A 24,861-nucleotide genomic window follows, 5' to 3' on the forward strand; every position below is an offset into this window, starting at 1 on the left:
TGGCAGAGAATTCCACAAGTGGATTATGCATTGTGTGAAAAAGTACTTCCATTTGTTGGTCCTAGATTTCCTGGCAATCAGTTTCATGGGATGACCCCTGGTTCTAGAGTTTTGTGACATGGAGAAGATTTTCTCTCTATCCACGTTCTCCACCCCATGCATGATTTTATAGACCTCTATCATGTCTTGTGGCAGCAAGCATGAATTGTCCACTTTGCTAAGCAGGGTCCACCTCAGTTTGCATTTGAATGGGATACTATATATGAGCACAGTGAGATCTTCCCCTTGGGGGATGAGACCACTCTGGGAAGAGCACCTGCCTGCTTGCATGCAGAAGGTTCCAAGATTCCTCCCTGGCAGCATCTCCAAGATCGGGCTGAGAGAGATTCCTGCCTGCAGCCTTGGAGAAGCCGCTGCCAGTCTGTGTAGACAATACTAAGCTAGATGGAGCAAGGGTCTGACTCAGTATATGGCAGCTGCCGATGTTCCTATCTTCCTGTGAGCCGGGGTAGGTCCTATTTTCTGCCACCTCTTCTTGTTTATAAATGTGCATCCCTGTACAGGAGGAGGGAAGTTCCATTAACATATAATAATTGCTTTCCTTGCTATCTTCAATATTGATGTAATAATTAATGCACTGGAAATTGAGCTTGTCCCCTGCACACCAAAGGCAGCCTCAGGCATTGTAAAAATGCCCCGCTGTCGCTGTGTGCAGCGGAGTGAAGGCAGAGGAAGTCCCGCCTCTGATGCATGACTCCCCCACGCGGCCTGACACTCATGCTCACAGCAGGGCTTGTCCTAGGAGAGCAGAGCCCTACATCTCATGCTGGGCACTCCTGTGGTTATGAGGGTGGATCTGTCCACCCTCGCAATCACACTTGTGCCCACCATCACGGGGAGGGTTCTTCTCGGTCTATAAAATTATGCATGGTGTGGAGAGAGTTGACAGAACTTTTTCACCCTCTCATATAACACCAGAATCAGGGATCATCCTGTGAAAAACTGATCTCCAGGATATTTAGGATGGAAAAATGAAAGTCCTTTTCCACACAGCACAGAATTCATCTATGGAATTATCTGCCTGGTGATGGCCACCAGCCTGGATGGCTTTCAAAGGGCCTTAGACAAATTCATGGAGGATGGATCTATCAGTGGCTACTAGTCTGGATAGCTTTAGGCTGCCTCCAGCATCAGAGGCTGAATGCCTCGAAATCCCAGTTGCAAGCAGGCAACAGCTGGAGAGAGGGCATGCCCTTACCTCTTGCTTGTGGGCTTCTCAAGGGCTGCTAATCTGGTGGCTATAGGCCACCTCCAGCCTCAGAGGCAAGAGGCCTCTGAAGACCAGTTGCAGGGGAGCAGCAACACCAGGAGAAGAGCAGGCCATCATCTCCTGCCTGTGGCTTCCCCAGAGGCATCTGGTGGGCCACTGTGGGAAACAGGATACTGGACTAGATGAGCCTCCTTGGGCCTGATCCAGCAGGGCTGTTCTTAACTCATGGTTGGCTTGACCCACCAGGGCTGTGCACTCCTATATTAGCTGTATTTATATTTGATATATATTATATCACATATAATATATTTGAGCTGTGCATCGCTATATCATCAATTTTATTACAGCCATTGCCCAGCAGAAATAGAAATAACAAACATATCCAATACAACAATACTAAAACACAATAAAACACAAGTGCATCTCTATATTAGATCCTGCAGTCTTTTCGCGACTACAGTACCCTGTCCCCAAAATACATCCGGCCTATTTTTTTCTTTGCTCCACGTCATGCCGGAGAAGCAAACTCCTTCTGCAGTCTGTGTTGACAGAACATGAGCTCTCCTGGGCTTTTCCCCGTCATCTTGCTTCTTTGCATGTACATCAGTCCAAAGCAAACCTCAGCGGTATTCGCCAGTAGTTTAGACCCCAAAAAAAGTTTATTTCCCCAGCCGCCCAAAACTTATGTCGGAAGAAGTGTCGCAAAGCATAAATCAGCATTTTTGAACTACATGAATCCTAGATGAAACAATTTTGTAGCAAGATGTTATATATAGATAGAGACCTCGAAGTGTGTCCTAGGTTTCCAAAGTAGTTTCCTTGCTTGCCCCAGTCTCTGGTGGCTGATTCCCCCACCAGCTTATCTTTCTAAACAAAAGTTAGTGTTTTCAGCAGGACGGGGGGAGTGATTGTTGTCTTGCTCAAGACTCAGCCCAGAGGGAGCCATTCTAAATTTTCATTCGTGCTGGTCAAACTTCCCTCAGCTCATATCATAATTGGGATTCAAGTGGAGACCATCATCTCTGTACGCAGGGGCCATTCAAGTAGTGTGGCATCATAAGAACATAGAAAGCTGCCTTATACTGAGTCAGACCATTGGTTGATCTAGCTCAGCATTGTCTTCACAGACTGGCAGCGGCTTCTCCAAGGCTGCAGGCAGGAATCTCTCTCAGCCCTGTCTTGGAGATGCTGCCAGGAAAGGAACTGGGAACCCATTCATCCATCTACCAAACTGTCTGCACTGACTGGCAGCAGCTCTCCAAGATTCTAGGTAGGAGTCGCTCCAAGACCTACCTGGAGATAGATACTGCCAGGAATTGAATCTGAGGCCTTCTGCCTTCAGCATGCCTTTCAAGGAGATGCTCTTCAACTGAGCTATGAATGTGCCTGATGTCCATATGAAGCTGCCTACTGAGTCAGGCCATTGGTCCCTCTAGCTCAGCATTGTCTACACTGACTAGCAGTGGCTCTCCAAGATTTCAGGCAGGAGCCTCTCCTCTCTCTGGAGATGCTGTCAAAGATTGAACCTGGGACCTTCTGCAGGCAAGCAGATGCTCCACCACTGAGCTACGACCCCATCCCATGAAGGGAATGCAGTTTTGGTAGGCAGCAATTTTTAAAGCTATGTAGAAATTTTTCAGGTGTCTGGGACTACCAGCAGGAGGCAATTAAACTTAGCAAACCACGGATGCGGTGGTGTCATGGCTCAGACCTCTGAGTCAGAAGAGTCAAAGGGGGGACGGGCAGACCCCTTGGAGAGTGCAGGCTCAGAGGCACAGCAGCAGGAGCTGAGCTGGAACAGCTGGCAGGCATACGGGCTGAAGAGGCTGATCAGGAGGAAGCTGGAATCTCACCTGTGGCATCTCAAGAGAAAGGCTCAGTGGGAGACTCACAGCTGCAAGATCTCACAGGGGAGGGAATAGACGTGCTGAGTCAGGGGAAGCCTGATTGGCTGCCGCTTATCTGGAGCCCTATATTAAGCAGACTGTTATTGGCACAGATTGCTGTCAGCAACTTTTGCTTACCACAGACCATGTTCCTACTTAGCATTCTTCAATCTTTCGTGTTCCAGCCTGCCCTTGTTCTGTTCATTTCTTTGCTCTATTGTTTTTCCAGTTATTACTCAGTTATTGTAGAGGGGGGTACCTAGTTTAGTTCAAGGGCCTTTCTTTTGTTTCCTACTATTTTGCTTGGTGAGTCTTTTTTCACTCTCATTCATGCAGCTTTGCAGCTACTTTCTGTTTAACTCACAAAAGCTGAAGGGGTTGTAAATCCTGTCAGGTTAGCCGAGCCAACAGATTTACAACAGGTGATGGCCACCAGCTTGGATGGCTTTAAAAGGGGCTTAAACAAATGCATGGAGGATGGGTCTATCCATGGCTACTAGTCTGGTGGCTAAAGGCCAACTCCAGTCTCCGAGGCCAGATAACTCTCGATACCAGTTGCAGAGGAGCAACAGCAAGAGAGAAGGCATGCACATACCTGTGGGCTTCCCAGAGTCATCTGGTGGGACAGGATGCAGGACTACATGGGCCTTGGGCCTGATCCAGAAAGGCTGTTCTTGCAGCAATGGGGCCTGTGGAACCCTCAGAAACCAAAGAGGAAGCCGAACATAATTACCATGAGTTAGGGGTGTGTGTGTGACTACAGTGTCTTTGTCTTTCCCTTTGATGAGGAAATTCAGATGAGTTATGCAAAATAGCAAAAATGGTAAAATTGCTTATGCAAAATATAACAACCCCATACGTGTTCACCTCAGTTTACAGAATGCCTAGAAGTTGTAGAATTCAGCTGGTGTTTTTTTTAATTTACTGTGCATATAAATACTAAGTGTATAATCACTCTATGTGTTCACAATGTAAGATGTATGGTATTAAGGAACATTTATGCATTTAAATGCGCTCCCTGTTGAAATAAGAGCCTTCCCCATCTTTGGTAACTTTTAAAAAGACACCGAAGACACATTTATTCACCCGGACTTTGAATTAGATTCATGGTTTTAAATTTTTAATGTTGGTTTTAAATGGTTTTAATGTTAATGATTTTAATGTTTAAATGATTTTAATTCTTTAATTGGTTTCCTTTTTGATTTTAATTGTTAGTTGATTTTAATTGTTTTTTTTATCTTGATGTAAACCGGCCTGAGCCATTTTTTGGAAGGGTGGTATATAAATCAAATAAATAAATCAAGCAAGCAAGCGTAAATCCTCTGAGGGTTTCCCTGGTCTTTGTCCAGCACTCGATATACTATTTTCCAAAATCAGTTGACTGATCAAGGGCTTAGAAGTTAAAATTACTACTTCACCTCTGAGAGCATTCTCCTAAGTAAACTGAGGTTATCTAATTAATTATATTTTCTGGGCCATTAGGTAATTGTGTTAACAGAGAAGAGGTCTCCTCCACAGCCATTAGGGTCCTGGTCCTCCCAACCCTATTATATGGAAGTTCGTTCTGCTGAAATAATGCCATTTTATTTTTACACCCATAATAAACTGACAATCCAGAAAAATCAACTTGGCTGGCCTTGTCACCCAAGAAGATCCTTAATCTCCAAGAAAGCACTGGTGGTGTGAATCTGCACACCAGGGACCCATCTAATAGGACAAGTGATTAATCACAGGTTCCAGCTGGGAAGTTTGAGATATTTGTTCTGTGGCTGCAATGGGTCGGAACTGATGCTAGCTACATGTATTCATTTCTCCAAGGAACTCGGATGAAAGAGCAAAATGGGTTTTCTATGTAGATCAGAAGTTGCTAACACCAAGAGTAATTCAGCCCTGGAATGAGAGGAGGTGAGGGATGGTGGGATCCTCTTCCCTGAAGGCTTTTTCAGAGAAATCTTTGAGCAGCTGCCAGAGATATTTTAGCTACTTTCTTTTATATAGAAAACGTAGTATGGACCTGCAGCAAAATGTAATGATAGGGCAAGGGGAGACCGTTGTCTGGGGGCCCACTGCCTTGCCCCCCCCCCCCACACACACCCCGAGGCAGGTCACATAACTGACTCCCTCAGCTGTGCACCCACCCGGGTTTCTTTCAGCTGTATTCATCCTCCAAAATTGATGTGAATGTTAAGACCTGGAGCTACCAGAACAGCACGTCTTTCTCTAGTACCATTCAATGACTTGCATCATCCACACCCTTTTCAAAAATAATTTAGGCTGATGTTCTATTGTGACACATAGGTGTTATATATATATATATATATATATATATATATATATATATATATATATATACATATACATACATATATATATATATATATATATATATATATATATATGAGACACATACACACTGCTTTTTGTTACCACTATTCAGCCTCATTTAAGATTTCTTTACTTCGTGAGCTGAGCTTCAGTGAGCGGGGGGGGGGGGGTTTAAAATCTTGTCTCTGGGCCCCCTCCAACCTTGCTACTCCCCTGGCTGGGAACATTCAGCTCCATTGAGTTATATTGGCGAAATTGGGTGTGGGTGGGTGGGTGTGGGTCCTCTTCCTTATTTCCTTCAGATTTTTGTTAAACTGACATTTCTTCAAGTTATCCTGAGTCTGCTGATACCTCCCACTTCTCCACAAGTGCTCCAGTTAATAAGAAGAAACTTTAAAATACCCCAGCCTAAAACAGATCCCAAGGAGCTTAGATTCTTTCTATCTATCTATCTATCTACAAATATGAGGGATATTTATATACTGCTTTTCAACAGAAAATTCCCGAAGTGGTTTAAAGGTAAAATGTGCTGTCAAGTCATTTTCAACTCCTGGCGCCCACAGAGCCCGGTGGTTGTCTTTGGTATAATACAGGAGGGGTTGACCATTGCCTCCTCCCACCCAGTCTGAGATGATGCCTTTCAGCATCTCCCTATCTCATTGCTGCCCGATATAGGTACCAGCAGGGATTTGAACCGGCAATCTCTGGTTTGATAATCAAGTCATTGATTGGTAACTTGGCAAAGAGGCACCTTTTAAAGTGGTGATTCTCTTTATTTAGCAGGGGGAGAGTAACTGGCCCTCTCCACCCCCCAGAAACAGACCTCCAGTGACTGTTGCTGGTGTCTGTCTTATGTTTCTTTTTAGATTGTGAGCCCTTTGGGGACAGGCATCCATCTTATTTATTTATTTCTCTGTGTATACCTCCCTGAGCCATTTTTGGAAGGGTGATATAGAAATAAAATAAATAATAAATAAATATATTTCCCCACTGTACCATTTAAATAAATAAATCGGCTCCCTGTCCCCAAAGGGCTCACAATCTTTAAAAAAAACCTCAAAACAAAACATAAGACAGACATCAGCCACAGCCACTGGAGGGATGCTGTGCGGGGGATGGATGAGGCCAGTTGCTCTCCCCCTGCTAAATAATAGAGAACCACCACTTTAAAAAGGTGCCTCTTTGCTCATATATAAGCAATTATTTCCAACCAACGGAACAAAAACTAAAGCAGTTTTTCACAATATTTGCCAGAGCTGCTGGCCTAGAGGAAATTGATTGGTTTTGTTACCCTGTAAAAGTATATTTATATACTGTAAAAGTGGTATATCAATATTTGTTGCATTTGTATTTGTTAGTGGCAATTTGTCACCCAGCCAGTTATGCAAGGCAGGTAAAGCAGTTTGATCTACTTCTGAGCAATCAGTACTGCAGATTGAGAAGCCAGGACATTCAGCATTAGGCACATAAGGAGCTGCCATATACTGAGCCTGACCATTGGTCTATCTAGCTCAGAATTGTCTTCACAGACTGGCAGCAGCTTCTCCAAGACTGCAGGCAGGAATCTCTCTGAGCCCTTTCTTGGAGATGCTGCCAGGGAGGGAACTTAGAGCCTTCTGCTCTTCCCAGAGCAGCTTCATCCCCTGAGGGGAAGATCTTCCAGTGCTCACACATCAAGTCTCCCATTCAAATGCAACCAGGGCAGACCCTGCTTAGCTAAGGGGACCAGTTATGCTTGCTACCACCAGACAATGTCAGTATTGTCTACAGTGACTGGCAGCAGCTTCTCCAAGGTTTTAGGCAGGAGTCTTATCCAGGCCTACTTGGAGATGCTGTTGGGTAGGAGAGCATCTTCTGAGATGCTGCCACTGAATCTGGGCTGTTCTGCATGCAAAGCAATGGCCAAGCCACTGAGCCGTGGTCCTGTCCCTGATACGAACCTGCTCAGTCAGGCCCTTGGCCCATCTAGCTTAACTGACACTGACTGGCAGCAGCCCTCCAAGGTTTCAGGCAGGAGTCTCTCCCAGCCCTACCCAGAGAAGCCAGGAACTGAATCCGGGCCCTTCTGCAAACCCTCGACCACTGAGCAATGGCCCCATTCCTTAAACAGGAGCTCCTTAGTAGGAACATAGGAAGCTGCCTTCTACTGAGTCCAAACTTTGGTCCATCTAGCTCAGTATTGCCTTCACAGACTGGCCGCAGCTCTCCAAGGTTTCTGGCAGGAGTCTTTCCCGGGCCTAGGGTTCTGCACAAAACCAGCTTGCCCAGTCCAGTTTGAGTCCAAAGCTCCTTTCAAATGGGGTCAAGTCCATGGTCTTTCCCCTTGGAGTCTCGGATCTGAGACCCTCCATACCTTCCAGTATGGATATGACATTCATTGTAAATATGCTTAGCCTTAAGTCTTTCAGCGCTTAATCTCTGTTCAATAACACTTAGATCAGCCTTGATGGGATAAGTGTGTTCAATACGGATTAATAAAATTAGTGGCTGAGTGTTGGTAAATACAGAGAGGTTCACTTCCAGAGCTTGTTAGCGGTTGACTTCTGGGCTTGGGCACGAGCCCGAAAGAGCATTTATGAGAGGAGCAAATCCTCCGGATTAGGACAGCCCATTGTTTGGGGGAGGGATTCTGAAGAAAGTCACAAGAATGTCATGCGTAGTGAAGTGGCTCAGAAGGCAGGGTTTCCAGCCCGGTAATCTCTGCCTGCTGTCTGTTTCTTCCTAACATCCGCTTGGGAAGTCCTGTCCTGTTTTGACCTTTGAAATCTTAGAGGGCATGAAACTATTTTCTGGTATCACCCTGGAGTGATTTGTCATTGGATATTGATGAAGAGTCTGTCAGAGGAACATTGGAAGTTGCCATTTACTGAGTCAGACCATTGGTCCATCTAGCTTAATATTGTCTACTCTGACTGGCAGAAGCTTTCCAAGGTTTCAGGCAAGAGTCTCTCCCAGCTGTACCTGGAGATGGTGCCAGGGACCTTCTGAATGCAAGTAAGCAGAGGTTCTTCCATTGAACTATGGCCCAATCCCCTAAGGAGAATATCTTACAGTGCTCACATGTAGTCAGTCACCCATTGTCATAGCTCAGACCTCTGGGTCAGAAGAGTCAGAGGAGGAACGGGAGGACTCGGTTGGGAGTACAGGCTCAGAGGCACAGCAGCAGGATTTGGCTGGGGAAGCAGACTCTGGACCTGGGCTGGAACGGCAGCATACAGAGGAATCTGAACAGCTGGCAGACATGATTGCTGAAGAGGGTGATCAGGAGGAAGCTGGAATTTCACCTGTGTTAAGAAGACATCTCAAGAGAAAGGCTCAGTGGGAGACTCACAGCTGCAAGATCTCACAGGAGAGGCAATAGAAGTGCTGAGTCAGGGGAAGCCTGATTGGCCGCCGCTTATCTTGAGCCCTATATTAAGCAGACTGTTATTGGCACAGATTTCTGTTAGCAACTTTTGCTTACCGCAGACTGTGTTCCGACTTAGCATTCTTCAACCTTTCGTGCTCCAGCCTGCCCTTGTTCATTTCATTCCTTGCTCTGTTGTTTTTCCAGTTATTACTCAGTTATCATAGAGGGGGGTACCTAGTTTAGTTAAAGGGTCTTTATTTTGTTTGCTACTATTTTGCTTGGTGAGTCTTTTTTCACTTTCATTTGTGCAGCTTTGCTGCTACTCTTATTTCCAGACTTTCTTTTAGAATGTGAGCACTTTGGGGACAGGGAGCCATCTTATTTGTTAATTCACTTTGTAAACCGCCCTGAGCCATTTTTGGAAGGGCGGTATAGAAATCAAATTATTATTATTATTATTATTATTATTATTATTATTATTATTATTATTATTATTATTTTTATTTATTTATTTCTGTTTAACTCACAGAAGTAGAGCTGAAGGGGTTGTAAATCCTGTTGAATTAGCCAAGCCAACAGATTTACTATACCCATCTGAATGCAAACCAAGGTAGATCCTGTTTAGTATGGGAACAGTTCATGCTCACTACCACAAGACCAGCTCTCCTCCCCTAATAGAAGCATGGAGATTTGGATTCAAATCTCCTCTCCGCCATTAAGCCCATGGGGGTGACCTTGGGCCAGAAACTCTCTTTCAGCCTAACCTTCCTCACAGGGTTGTTGTGAGGATCAAATGCTGGTGGTGAAAGAAACGTGTATTACCTCTTGCTGAGGTCCTTGCAAGAACAGGGTGACAAAATTGTAATATTAGATATTGCTATGATTGAACATTTTAAATTTATTTTTATTTATTTTTATTTATTTTTACATTTATATCCCGCTCTTCCTCCAAGGAGCCCAGAGCAGTGTACTACACACTTGAGTTTCTCCTCACAACAACTCTGTGAAGTAGGTTAGGCTGAGAGAGAAGTGATTGGCCCAGAGTCACTCAGCAAGTCTCATGGCTGAATGAGGATTTGAACTCAGGTCTCCCTGGTCTTAGTCCAGTACTCTAACCACTACGCCACGCTGGCTCTAAATAATGGATGTTGCCTCGTATGCCACGGGCCTGAATTCTAGATTGGGTTTCTTGGATGAGAAGAAAGAAATTCAGTAAAAGGCCACTATGAATTTCTCTATAATGTGTGCCTTTAGCATCATGGCCCAGAACCTTGGTCACGAGAGGAATCTGGTAAAGACAAGTGAAAAAGAAATCCCTAAAACCTTGCGATAAACTCATAGTATAATTTGCATAAAGAAATTACACATTTCCTGGGATGCTTAATTAGAATGTCTTTGTTCTTTTATTTTTATGAATCATTCATGCTTTCTTATCAGCTGGAAAGGCTGCTGCACAAATGTCAACATTCGGTCTCTGCTTCTCCCCACCTCCTCCCCCGTGGGCACCCCCCCCCCCGGGCTGCACCGGCACTGTGAAAATGCATTGACGAGAAGGTAAATATAGGTTTAATTTTATGCTGTTCAATTTCTGCTCGATGCATGTTAATTTGGAGAAGGACAACCTTACAGAAGAGATCCCACTTTATTTATAGAACTGGCTTCAGTTTCGGAGGTGTGATGAAACTGGAGGTGAAGGAGCTGATATTTCAAATAGACAGAGACTCCCAGGCAATTTGAAGGGTGTGTTGCCATCCCTAGAGTCACCTCTCTGGGGGCCTTTTGGGGGTTCTGTAGATGAGGTTCCACTCCAAAGATTTGGGCAAACCTCAGAATAAACTAATTCTGCGTTCCTACAGCGGTTAGGGTCCTGCGGCCGTTAGGGTGTATCAGGCTAAAATACTGGCACAGATATTGCATGAGATTCAGATCTGTCCCACCTGTAATTTTTAGCCCTTAGAAGTGGTGCAGTCTGGATTTCTTCGTGCCATTTTTCAAGTCCCCAGATGCGTATTGAATGCTATCTTGCGTTTAGAAACAGGGTTGGCCATTGTTGAGGCACAGGCGTGGCTTCGTACATTTAACTACTGGCTTAAATTATATGCCTGCCCCAGGGTCTTAGGAAACATAGGAAGCTGCCATATACTGAATCAGACCATTGGTCTATCTAGCTCAGTATTGTCTTCACAGACTGGCAGGAGCGTCTCCAAGGTTGCAGGCAGGAATCTCTCTCAGCCCTACCTTGGAGAAGCCAGGAAGGGAACTGGGAACCTAGAAGTTCTTCCCAGAGCAGCTCCATCCCCTGAGGGGAATCTCTTACAGCGCTCACACTTCTAGTCTCCCATTCAAATGCAAACCAGGGCAGACCCTGCTTAGCTAAGGGGACATCATGCCTGCTCCCACAGGACCAGCTCTCCTCTGGGGAGTAGAGGCTGAACTGGGACCAGTGGTGGCAATTGGATTTAAGTCTGGTTATCACCAGTAGTACTTTAGGTAGCTTTTCAAACTACCCACAACCAGCTGCATATCTCACCCACTTGACCACCTTAAACCAGAAGAGAGCCTTTTCACTGGCACGGTTTAATCTTCTGCCATTTTGGATGGCAGATTTAAGGGGATACCACTAAGGAACTGGTTATGTCCATGTGGTTCTGGTGACATTAAGTCAGTCTTACGTGTTCTTTTACACTGTGCCTATTATAGGGACATCCGTACTATCTGGATCGAACCATTTTTTAAAAAAATAGGCCTGGTCAATCAGAAGAGTATTACATCTCCTATCTTTTGGCGGATCAACATGCAGTTGTCACAGTTGTCGGTAGAAGGCAACTTCTTATGTTCCTGTCTCCTCTCCTCCATTTCTAGTGGGGTAGACATTTCCAAAATTACTATGAGCATTTGTTCCCTGAGATGGTCCCAATGGCCAGAATTTATGGGCCTGGCTCATGGGATAAAGGATAATTCCAGGACAACTGGGGATTTTCCCAGGAGGTAGGGGTGTGCAAACTGGCTGGACCTTGAGCTAATTCAGCATTGAAGTGGTCCATCTTGAGGGCTTGCCCAAGGTTGAACCGAACCCCCCTGGATGACTCAGGGTCGGTTAAGGGGTTCTAGAGTCAGGATTTCTTTTTAATAGTCACCTCCTCTGGGGGATGCTGTCATGGCTGTGGGAGGCGGAGGTCTGTGGCAGCCCCCCCCCATCAGCCTCCCCTCAGTCTCAGATGACCTGTTGTGGGTCAGAATTGGTCCATTCTGGGCCTCTCTGCCCTAGCGGTCGCCATTTTGGAGGGTTCTGCCCATGCACCCTGGCTATTTGCATGGCTGGGTCATGACCTGGTCACACAGAAAGCCAGGGTGCATGCACAGCGCCCTCCAAAATGGCCACCGCCAATCCAGAGAGGTCAAGAATGGGCCATTTGGGAGGGAGAACCACCACAGATCCCTTGTGGCTGCGGCAGCATCCTCTGCAGGTGGTGAGTGTAATTTTTAAAAAGTCGACTCTAGTAACCCCATACTGGCTCAAATTCAAGCTGAGATGCGGGGGTAGGGGCGTTGTTGTTCTGGGTGCCCACACTGAACATATCCGGTTCAGAGCATGTCCGGTTCGGACTTGAACTGAACCGGGCAAACCACTTTTGTGCAGACCCCTATCAGGCAGATAGCAGTATTGATGGGTACATGGCCCATGAATGTCCACTACGCTGCAAACCATCCACTCATTTCCTGGCCCATGATAAGGAAGACATTCTGCCTTGGTGTCTGGGGGAAAGTGTCCTCACTCTGCTGCTCCTCTCGGCTTGTTGCATTCTACCACATACTGCGTGAGGAACACCACGACAGAGCTGCTTACATCCCCTGTGTTCAATCCATCACTTATGCCGACAGCTTGAAGATTACAGCTACCACGAGTCCAACTTGTCATGGGAAAACTCCAGGGAGGAATTCACACTGATGTATTGAAGAATCTCCATGGCAACTGGGACTTCTGGGAATTCCCAGAAGCCTGTGTTTGGAAGCAGAATGAGGACTTTTGCTGAAGCCTTCCAAGCATCAAGATCTAAACGCGGAGCGGGGAGGGGGACAGGGCACATCTTCATTAGCTGCAAAATGCCTTCCAGCCATAACATATAATAATGTTTGATTAATATCGAGCAATCTGTCACTGATGAGACGTGTTTTTGTAGCTGTCAACTCCCGGTTGGTAATTAGTTAGTTCATCCATTTCATAGGTTTTCTAACAAATACTGACAAATGGGGAACCTTCAAGGAAGGAACAAACAAGGAGACAGAAAAGATGCCGTGACAGTCGGAGGAAAAGAGTTTGGCGAATACAGATCACGAGCCAAGGGGTTGGGTGCATTACATCTCAGAGTTTAAACACAGCCTCACTTTACACCCTTTCACAGGGGTCCCCTATAAGTGGACACTAGCAACCTAGAGGAGAGCTGGTCTTGTGGTAGTGAGCATGACTTGTCCCCTTTGCTAAGCAGTAGGGCTGTGCAAATCGATTCATGGTCAAATTGATTCGACTCGAATCTGGGCAATTCGAGTAATTTGACCTCAAATCGAATCACCCTTGAGGATACCTACCAGATTCGAGGTCAAATCGAGCTTCAAGCTTGAATCGATTTGGCAATTCAAGCCTACATTTTGTCCCCAGCGATTTCCATTTTGTCCCCTGAAAGCTTCTGCCATCACTCTGGAGTATATTTTATGTGTGGATTCTCATTGTGAAATGTTCATTGTGATGTTCATCATGAAATGACTTTCTAACTGAGAATCCATATCACATAAAAATTCTTAATCATATGTATTCTAATACAATCGAATCGAATTTTAATAGAATCAACCGAGATTCGAGGACAGAAGATTTGCGCTCAAATAAAATCAGGCTGGTTTGATTCGAACTCGAATTGAATCACAAGAATCGATTTGTGCACATCTCTACTAAGCAGGGTCTGCCCTGGTTTGAATGGAGGACTACATGTGAGCATTGTAGGATATTCCCAGTTCCCTCCCTGGCAGTATCTCCAGATAGGGCTAGGAGAGACTCCTGTCCACAACCTTGGAGAAGCCGATGCCAGTCTGTGTAGACAATACAGAGCTAGATGGATCAATGGTCTGGCTCAGTACAAGGCAGCTTCCTATATTCCCAGCCCACTGCAACATTCACTTCCATCGCAGTTTTGTCACTACCCACCCAGCACATGTTCGGACTAGCAATTTTGCCCAGCCCAGTAAGGCAGTTTGTGTGATTATAATTAGTGGAAACAGCATGTTTGGAGGGGGAGGAAGTGGCAGAGAGGAGAAGGGCTGGGCAATGATTCCTCCTGCCTCAGCAAAGTGCTTGGTTTGATTGCTGAGCAAGAGAGCACCATCCGGATCAACTCCTCTCACCCAGATGATCACTTCCCCTCACTTGGACCTCATAGGAACATAGGAAACTGCCATATACTGAGTCAGACCATTGGTCTATCTAGCTCAGTATTGCCTTCACAGACTGGCAGCGGCTTCTTTGCAGTTTCAGGCAGGAATCTCTCTCAGCCCTATCTTGGAGAAGCCAGGGAGGGAACTTGAAACCTTCTGCTCTCCCCAGAGCAGCTTCATCCCCTGAGGGAAATATCTTGCAGTGCTCACACATCAAGTCTCCCATTCATATGCAACCAGGGCAGACCCTGCTTAGCTATGGAGACAAGTCATGCTTCCTACCACAAGACTAGCTCTCCTCTCCGACCTCGCTGTCTCCCTCACTCATGATCACAGCATGATCACAACACAGGCTCCCAAATTAATTATAATTGTGTGCCCTGCCTTAGTGCATGAGGCTGGTGACGTTCTTTGACTGGTGGAGCGTTCAGGTGAACAAAGCCAGATAGCCAATGAAGCTCTCTCCCACCTGAACCCTCTGTCAGTGTTTGATGGGCATCCCTTCCTCCTTGGAGAACTATTGGATGACTCCGTTGGTCATCCTTTTGGGGGCCAGATAGGCAGGGGCGTAGCAAGGTTGGAGGGGGCCCAGAGACAAGATTTAAAAATGGGCCCCTCGCTGATATATATACACACAATATATATAGTGCACTCACACTCACATCCCCATTATGAATACGGTGAATATCTGGTTCACATTGAATCTAGGTTTTTTTACTCTCTGCTCCTGCCGATCTCCAAGAGACTCAACGTAATCCATCGGAGGTGCAACATGGGTGGGTGGGGAGTCATGTGATGTGCCTCTGGGGGGGGCCTCAAAGCAGTGGGGCCCCAAGATGACTGCCTCCCCTTGCCTAATGGTAGTTACGCCCCTGCAGATAGGAATTTTGGTTACTATAGGAGTGGTTTTGGGAATGGGGCTGTATTTCAGCAGAAGAGCATCTGCTTTGCCTGCAGAGGGTCCCAGGGTCAATCCCAGGCAGCATCTCCAGGTAAGGCTGGGAAAGTGTCCTGCCTGAAAGATTGAAAATCAGGTGCCAGTCCATGCAGACAATACTGAGCTAGATAGGCTAACGGTCTAGCTCGGTATAAAGCAGTTTCCTAAGCTCTTATTCAGAAACAATAATAGGCCAGAATGAGAGAATTCTAGGCATCCCTAGGAGAGAACAAGGGACTCGACTCTTGGGGAAGAAGTCACATCTTTTTGCAAGGAGGTCGGTAATTTCACATTTGAACATAAGAACAGCTCTGCTGGATCAGGCCCAAGGCCCATCTAATCCAGCATCCTGTTTCACACAGTGGCCCACCAGATGCTGCTGGAAGCCACAGGCAGGAGTTGAGGGCATGCCCTCTTTGAATTCTTTGAAGACTCAAAGAACTTGAGTTCTTGAGTTCTTTGAGGACATAATGGTGGGTGCCATCTGGCCCTGGCAATTAGTTAATGTTTAATTTTTCCAGACCATTCAAAACATCATCACCTCTTTCTTACTCAGTTCTTTAGCCTCTGTCCCTGAGAAGCTCAGTTCAGGCACCGGCATACACTCAGTATTCTCTGCCATGAAGACAGATGCAAAACAACACAACAACAACAAAAACACCTCATTTAGCTGCTCTGCAATCTCCATATCCTCCTTAATAATCCCTTTCACTCCCTCATGATCTTGTGGACCTACCACTTCTGATGTATTTAAAGGATTTTTTGTATCTGAAATAATTCTGTGGAGGACTCTGGTCTTCCTAGATTCTATCCCTTCTTTAACACATGGTGCTACTCCACCCCCAGCTCACCCCTCCCTGCCCTTTTTGTAGAGTTTGCAGCCAGGAATACAGTGCCGCACTGGTTCTCCCTGTTCCGCCATGTTTCCGTTATGCCCACTATATCTATGTTTTCATTAGCAACCAAGCACTCCAGCTCGCCCATCTTGGCTCGGAGGGAGAAGGTCTTTCTCCCAGAACCACCTGCCCACTGCAGGCAGAGAGGCTAGGGTCTCCGAGGAAGAGTGCATCGGTGGCATAGAGAGTTGTTTATGAGGAAGTTATGTGGAAGAATGCCAAGTGGTCCACTTTAGCCCAGATATATTGCATAGACGTTACTCTCCCCTTCCATAAGCGCAGCCATTTGTCTTCATCAAAACCACAGAGAAAGTTGCCCTGCCATAATTGCAGGAGCATCAAATACCTCTTTGTTTCTCTCTCTCCAGAGCAAAGCTAACAGCCTCCTAGGTGAAGACTTAATGCATTTCCACCCTCTCCGCCGCACACATCCTTTGCTTTATCGTTTGCTGAGTGGGTGTTTAATTTTGCAAGGAAGGGCAAATTTGCCGCTTGGTGATACCTAATTGAAGGTTTGGGGTCCTCCCCTCCCTGAACTCTTTACAGCTCAGACAGGCACCACATCAGCTGCATTTCATCAGCAAAAAGCAGCCTTTAGACTAATGTTGGGAAGGAGAGATGGATTGTCTTGATTTTGCAAGCAAGGAAGGGGAGAAAGAGAACCGAGACGACAAACATTTTTGAAACAACAAAGAACAAAATCCTGTTTAGGAGTGCATTTATTGACTTCAGTGGATTCGAAACTCACTTCTCGATGCAATGTCCGCAAAGCAGGAAACCATCTTGAAAAACAAACAACCTTGCAAGGAAAACATTCAAAATCTGTAAAAGCATCAGGCGAAAAGTTTGCAATGAAAGATGACGTGGTAGCACCATTCATCCTAAACATTAAAAAAAAAATCAGACTGGTTTGGGAAACTGGGTAGTTTCCCAAGCACTCCTTGGTCTGTCAGCAAAAATCTAGGGAGCATGAGGGGAGACAAGCACAGGTTCTGATGGCATTTCCTCCACCCTGAAAAATGGTGCCGATGGAGAGGAGGAAGAAAGGGATATATGAACATAGGGAGCTGCCTTCTACCAAGTCAGTCCCTTGATCCATCTAGCTCAGTATTGTCTGCACAGACTGGCAGCAGCTTCTCCAAGGTTGCAGGCGGGAATCTCCCTCAGCCCTATCTTGGAGGTGCCAGGGAGGGAACTTGGGATCTTCTGCATGCAAGCAGGCAGGTGCTCTTCCCAGAGCGGCCCCATCCCCTAAGGGCTGTGAGGTCTTTAGTGAATTGGGGTCACAGCTCAGTGGAAGAGCATCTGCTTGCATGCAGAGAGACCCAGGTTCACTGCTTGGAAGCATCTCCAGGTAGGGCGTGGAAAGACTCCTGCCAGAAATCCTGGAGATCTGCTGGCAGTCCGTGTAGACCATGCCTGCACAACCTCAGGTTTGGGGCCCAGATCTGGTCCGGGGCCCAGGCCTCCACAACATAAGGTCCAGGGGCCAGATTTTATGCTGACCCACAGATAGGAATATCCTGCAGCAACAGCAAGAACCGTGAGGAGCTCCTGTTCTGTTGATGAGCAGAAGTGACTTAACGCAGTTGGCTGCTGGAAACCAGACACCTCTTGCCCTGGGTCGGAGCCCGCTGACACCATCTCTCCTCCCTCTTTCCCCTTGCTTTCCCTCCTGACTCCAACCCTCTGCCCCCCTCACTTGCATTAATATTTTAAATAATGAATTTTAATGTAATAATTCATGTGCTGGAATATTGGCCTTGGTCCCCGCACACCAAGTCATGGTTGCTTCTGACCCAGCGGGGCGTTTGAGTTGTGCGCAGTGAATTTCCCACCCCACCACTTTGTTTGAACAGCTTGGCAGAGAGCTGTGGTGAGCTGTTGTTCCTTTGCCTGTGTTTAGACGAAAACCTCATCTCCTTGTTGTTGTTTTCATAAAAAGGCATTTCGAAACACTGAAGTTAATCTTCCTTTCCTCCTGAATCTGCCATAGAAACGGCAAGAGAGCCAGCCCCTTTGATGTCTGCCATGTCCAATCCATTATTAATCACCGTAAATCTGCTATAATCTCTACAAACATATTTTTGTGCCTTACAAATCTATCAGTGCCAACTTCCTCTAATAAATCTCGCGTCAGGCCAGCCATTGTCTGCCTCCTCCTTCAGCCTTGCATTTCCCAGATGAAATATTTAAACAATATTTGGACAATAAAGTGGCGGCAGGCAGCTTCCTTTTGCGTTTGCTTTTCCGAAAGCGCAGCAGAAAAGAGCTGGCAGATTTAAAGCTTGCTGAGAAAGTGTTGCATGGCGGATCTTTTCCCTTCCAAGTGAGTTTGGTTGCTAATAAGGCCAGCAAGAAATGCAACACCTGTTTCGGAGGCTGGGGGCTGCAATGCTGGTTTTCCATGCTGAGCAGTAGGGGCTGTTCCCACAGTTGGCATTAGGGCAGGAGATGCCTCTGAACCTCAATTGGGAACCACGAGGACTCCTGATTGGCCCTCGTGAGAATTCTACAAGCAAGGTAGGAGGAAGGGGAAATGCTCCTCTGTGATCTGATTGATTGATTGATTGATTGATTGATTATGGTCCAAGATCAGAACAAGAAGTTCTGGTAAGGACACACCTGTCTACCTTCTTTTCACTATAATCTCCATTGATTATTGCTGCATTGCGATCACCCTGAGAGGTTCGTTGGCAGTTGCCACCAGCTCGTCTGGGACTTGGAAGAAGCAAGATAGAAAAAGTATTGACACTTTTGAACTTTGGTGCTGGAGAAGACTTTTGAGGAGACCATGGACAGCCAGGGAAACAAACCAATGGATCCTAGAACAGATCAACCCAGAATTTTCACTCGAGGCACCAATGGCCAGGCTCAAACTATCACACTTTGGAAATATTATGCAAAGACCCAGCTCTCTTGAGAAGTCCATAATGCTGGGAAAGGTTGAAAACAAGAGGAGAAGAGGACAACCAGCAGCAAGGTGGATGGACTCGATCAGGACAGCAATGAAGGCACCACTGAGAGACCTTCAAGGCCAAGTGGAAGACGGATCATCCTGGAGAGAATCTATCTATGTGGCCGCTAAGAGTCAACACCGACTTGATGGCAATCAATCAATCAATCATTGCATCTTTCCTTCGCCTTCTCTTTTCCAGGTTAAACACATCCAGCTCCTTTGCCCATTCCTCACAAGATTTGCTTTCCAGACCCTTCGCCATCTTTGCTGCCTCCTCTTCTAGTTCATCAGTACTGTGCTTAAAATGCAGGGCCCAGAGTTGGACACAGAATAGAAGTGGACCAATCACTTCTTGTGACCCGGACACCATGCTTCTGGACACCATGCTGCTTAATGCAGCCCAGGATTGCATTTGCTTTTTAAGCAGCTGCTTCACACTTCTGGCTCAGGTATCCTGCAAGGGATCCTGTCGTTTCCTAAGCTTAGCTTCCCTTTTAAAGCTTTGGGAAGGCTGAGGAGATTTGATCAGCATAAGGCATGCTTATCAGTAGCATGACCATGTAACTGGGGATGAATGAACAACTGTCATTCACTCGTAACAGAATGTGTCAGCTCTGAATGCTTTCCAAACTCCCTTTTTTGTTTTCTCTTAGGGCTGAATCTAATTTGAACCCAAGATGCCAATTGTACATATATGCCAGTGTCTCAACCCACAGCAGGTCATGAACTGGTCTGTGGGTGGAAGTCCAATGGGGATTCAGCCAGTGTATCACCAGACAAATATCCCAAGATAGAAACTGCAGGCAGAGCAGGCTAGTCATAGGGGTGTGCACAAACGGTTCAATGCTGAACTGGTTCACCTCAAACCGGGCTGGTTTGGCAGCTTGATCGTGAGCCGAACAGGGGGCGATTCGTACCATGATTGAACTAAACCAAGCCCGGTTCGGGCGAACCGGTTTGGCATCAAGTGGGTGGGTGGGGAGGGGTAGTAAGAGGAGTAGTTTAAGGGAGAGGAGAGCTGGTCTTGCGGTCGCAAGCATGACTTGTCCCCTTAGCTAAGCAGGGTCCGCCCTGGTTGCATAGGAATGGGAGACTAGAAATGTGAGCACTGGAAGATATTCCCCTTAAGGGATCGAGCCGCTCTGGGAAGAGCATCTAGTTTCCAAGTTCCCTCCCTGGCATCATCTCCAAGATAGGGCTGAGAGAGATTCCTGCCTGCAACCTAGGAGAAGTTGCTGCCAGTCTGTGTAGACAATACTGAGCTTGATAGCCCAATGGTCTGACTCAGTATATAGCAGCTTCCCATGTTCCTATGTTTCATTATGCAGTGGGAGATGAAATATCTTTTGCCTATTTGCTGATCATATTGAGGTGCCGAGATTCAAGAGGCTGCTTCTTCTGTTCTGATGAGTTTGTACTTGAGTTAATTTCTTTCTTGGCACAGATCCCACATTTCCTATGACCATGGACTGGGCAATTTGGACCCACATACTTTTGCTCCTTGCTGCATATTTCTTCTTTGGAGCAGATAAATGCCCAATCTGTCATGCCCTCCTTTTTCTCTGATCTTCCATCGCTGGGGTAGAATTCTTTGGAACAAGTCAAAACGTAGCATATGACGAGTGTGTCTCCCTGGCGTGGGTGAGCAAACCGGCGTGCCATCTGTGAACATGGCTCCATCTGACGCCTCTGACAAGAGCAAACGGAGGCCGTAGCCAAAGCAACCCTGACTCCTGGGCTCTCCTTAATTGGTCCGCCTGTTGCCCAATTTCTGGGCAAACAGCTAGCAAATACCTTCAGATGTTGTCCCCGTCTCCAGCATACAGAGCACGCATTTATTCACAGACAAGGTTCTGCAAGGGACTCATGGAAGAAGTCGAGAGTGTGGACAGAGATGAATTTCTCTCCCTCTCTCACAACACCAGAAACAGAGGTCATCCCATGAACTGGAAGGCTGGGAAATTCAGGACTGACAAAAGGAAGAACTTTTTCATACAGCACATAATTAAACAGTGGAACTCTCCGCCACAGGAAGTGGGGAGAGCCACCAGCTTGGATGGCTTTAAGAGGGCTGCCCGGCTACACGTCCCTGTCTCCTCTACCCAGCCTGGCTTAGGCTTATCGGGACCGGCCTCAGAGCAGGGACAGGGACAGGGTTGAGTGTCACCTGGTACCTCCTCTGTCCCAGGCTGCTTGTTCCTTGTGTCTGCCCCTCTCCGGAGGGCCCTGACACTCTCCAACAGCCTCCTTCTCATCCCCGGCCAGCTCCTTATATGCCTCCTCACAGGCTATGCATGTGCCTCCTCACAGGCTATCCTCACAGGCTATCCTCACAGGCTATGCATTGCCTGCCCCCAATTACGTTGCCAACGCCCCTCTTTATTACCTGTAATCGATTGCCCTTTACAGCTGTTGCCAGTGCCTCTGCCCCCTCCTCCTGCTTGGATCCCCTCCTTTTGGGAGGCGTGCAGCTGATGTTATGCTTGCATGCCTCCCCTTCGGTCTGATCACTATTCTTATGTTCTTATGACCCATGGCCCAGTTCCTAAGTCCCAGACGAAGGTCATGAGATTGCTGATTCATGTCCCTAATATTGTTTTTATTTAAATTATTTATACCGTGCCCCTCCAATAGAATACTGCTTGGGGCATATTCTTCTTATAGGGAGAATTCTTCTGCCAGGAATTCTTACTGGGAATCAGATGGCTGACAGATATTTATTTATTTATTTACACAGTCAGACAGGTGTTATTGACGGGTTTGTTTTGTCCAGACATCGAGTCCTTCCTAAGGACCTGGGAGGGCTGAATTTTATTGTCAGTGTTGTTGTTATTATTATAGAGATCGTCGCAAAATATAGGCTGTTCCCAGTAAAGCTGCTTTTTGTAATTGGCTGATGGCGATTTATGTGGCCCCGATGGTATTGAGGTGCTCCTCAAGTTGTTTTGGAACTGCACCCAGGGCGCCAATTACCACTGGGATTATTTGGGTCTTCTTCTGCCACAGCCTTTCAATGTCAATTGGTAGATCTTTGTATTTGGTGATTTTTTCTATTTCTTTTTCTTCTATTTTGCTATTCCCTGGTATTGCTATGTCGATTATTTTGACTTGTTTTTCTTTCTTCTCGACTACAGTTATATCTGGTGTATTGTGTGGCAGATGTTTGTCTGTTTGTAGTCAGAAGTCCCATAATATTTTTACATCTTCATTTTCTACCACTTTTTCAATTTTATGGTCCCACCAATTTTTGGCTACAGGTAGCTTGTCTTTTTTGCACATGTTCCAGTGTATCATCCCTGCTACCTTGTCATGCCTTTGTTTGTAGTCAGTCTGTGCAATCTTTTTACAACAGCTGATTAGGTGGTCCACGGTTTCATCTGCTTCTTTCCAAAAGCGGCACTTGCTGTTTGTGGTTGATTTTTCTACTTTTGCTCTTATTGCATTTGTTCTTAGTGCCTGTTCTTGTGCAGCCAGTATTAAACCCTCTGTTTCTTTCTTCAAGTTGCCATTCTTAAGCCATTGCCAGGTCTTGCTGATGTCTGATTTTCCACTTATATTGTGCAAATATTGGCCATGCAGGGGCTTATTTTTCCATTTTTCTGCTCGGTTCTTGACTTGTTCTTTCTTGTAGGCCTGCTTTGTTTCATTGGTGTTGAATAGTTTCTCATTCTTGACCATCTGAAGTGCATCTTCCTCACTGTCCCTTATATATTCTTCAAGGCCTCTTTTCTCCTCCTCTACTGTTTGATGGACTTGCAGCATTCCTCTTCCACCTGAGCTGCAAGGGAGGTATAGCCTATCGACATCACTGCGGGGGTGCAGAGCATGATTGATGGTCATGATTTTCCTGGTCTTACGATCTAGCGTCTCTAGCTCTGCCTGGGTCCAGTCTATTATTCCTGCAGTGTATCTGATCACAGGTATAGCCCAGGTGTTTACGGCTTTTATGGTGTTCCCGCCATTGAGTTTGGACTTGAGGATTTTTCTAACTCTCCTGATGTATTCACTTCCAATTTTTCTTTTAACTTCAGTGTGTGCGATGTTATCAGCCTGGAGAATGCCCAAGTATTTGTAAGGTTCTTTCACTTCTAGGTGTGTGTGTGGGGGGGGATGATGATGATGATGATGATGATTACATTTATATCCTGCTCTTCCTTCAAGGAGCCCAGGGCGGTGCACTACATACTTGAGTTTACCTTTCACAACAACCCTGTGAAGTAGGTTGTGCTGAGAGAGAAGTGACTGGTCCAGAGTCACCCAGCTTGTTTCATGGCTGAATGGGGATTTGAACTTGGGTCTCCCCGGTCCTAGTCCAGCACTCTAACCACTAGACCACGCTGGCTTTCTTGGATATGACAATATGTAGAGGTAAATTCTCTCTCTCTCTTTCTTTCTTTAATGCTATTGAAGACATGTCCCTTGGGTGAACCTTTTCCTCAGTTCTGTGGGCCATCTTTTCCTGAATCACAATTCTTCACAAGCAAGGTTGCATTTCAGCAACGAGAAAGGGAAGGATGCTAGTCTATAGTTCTCTTTCTCTCTGCCGGCATGCCAAGTGAGACATCTTTGCACATCTGGAGTGACACATCGAAGCTGCTTTTGAGGCCTTGCAGGAACGTTGCACACTTTAGTGAACCATCCGAGCACGTGATGATTCCCGCATCCCCCAGGGAGCTCTGCCATGCTCAGAGACACGTCCCAGTCCCCACCGGCAGAGCTGAAGTGCTGAGAGTTCTTAGCAGCTGGTGAATGCCCAGAGATTCATTATGATCAAGGAAGGAGCAGCTAATAATTTATACAAATTGTATGTATAGCGCAATGGATTAGCCAGCAGGCCATTAGCAAAGGATTATAAATACCCATTTTTCCTCTCCATTGTCAGTACATCCTTCCCCTGCTAGCATCGTAATTTTTTTTCTACTCACGCCTAGGAAAAATCAGATGCCAAAAACTTTGGGTGCCAAGAACTCAACCTGTTTGCAACATCTGCACCTTTTGTAAGGCTGGATTAAATATTTCCCCAAGTCAAATTTCATAAGAACATAAGAACACAGCCCTGCTGATTCAGGAGCAAGCCCTCTTCTAGTCCAGCATCCTCTTTCCCACGGTAGCCCACCAGATGCTTCTGGGGAGCCCACAGGCAAGAACTGAAGGCAGGCCCTCTCTCCTGCTGTTGTTGGAGAGGAGAGCTGGTCTTGTGTTAGCAAGCATGACTTGTCCCCTTAGCTAAGCAGGGTCTGCCCTGGTTGCATATGAATGGGAGACTTGATGTGTGAACACTGCAAGATATTCCCCTCAGGGGATGAAGCTGCTCTGGGAAGAGCAGGAGGTTCCCAGTTCCCTCCCTGGCATCTTCTCCAAGATAGGGCTGAGAGAGATTCCTGCCTGCAACCTTGGAGAAGCTGCTGCCAATCTGTGAAGACAATACTGAGCTAGATAGACCAATGGTCTGACTCAGTATATGGCAGTTTCCTATGTTCCTATGTTCCCCTTCAACTGGTATTCAGAGGCATCCTAGAGACTAGAAGTCATTGATAGCCCTGTCCTCCATGAACTTGTGTAAGCCCCACTCAAAGGCATCCAAGCTCTTGGCCATCACCACGTCCATGGCAGAGAATCCCACAGATTAATTATGCTGTGTGTGGGGGGGGGGGGGGGCAACTTCATTTTGTGGACCTTAAATTTTCCATACTTCAGTTTCATGGGATGACCCCGGGGGCATTTCCAGATGGGGCTTTTAACTCGCTTCTCCTCCAGAATGGAGGATATGCATTCACATATCGGTCAGTTTTACCCCGAAGTACCTGCAAGCTAT

General features: G+C 46.3%; 1 long non-coding RNA gene across 2 annotated transcripts in view; it reads left to right on the forward strand.

Annotated features, from left to right (window-relative positions):
• LOC128338677 (uncharacterized) overlaps positions 1-24,861 on the forward strand; it is a 187,432-nt gene that overhangs the window by 53,716 nt on the left and 108,855 nt on the right. For both annotated transcript variants that reach the window (XR_008312670.1, XR_008312669.1), the window contains exon 3: positions 10,268-10,384. This is a non-coding gene — a long non-coding RNA (uncharacterized LOC128338677). The remainder of the gene's footprint in view (positions 1-10,267; positions 10,385-24,861) is intronic.

This window comes from Hemicordylus capensis, chromosome 16 (genome assembly GCF_027244095.1).
Source record: "Hemicordylus capensis ecotype Gifberg chromosome 16, rHemCap1.1.pri, whole genome shotgun sequence".
In the NCBI taxonomy this organism is placed as follows: domain Eukaryota; kingdom Metazoa; phylum Chordata; class Lepidosauria; order Squamata; family Cordylidae; genus Hemicordylus; species Hemicordylus capensis.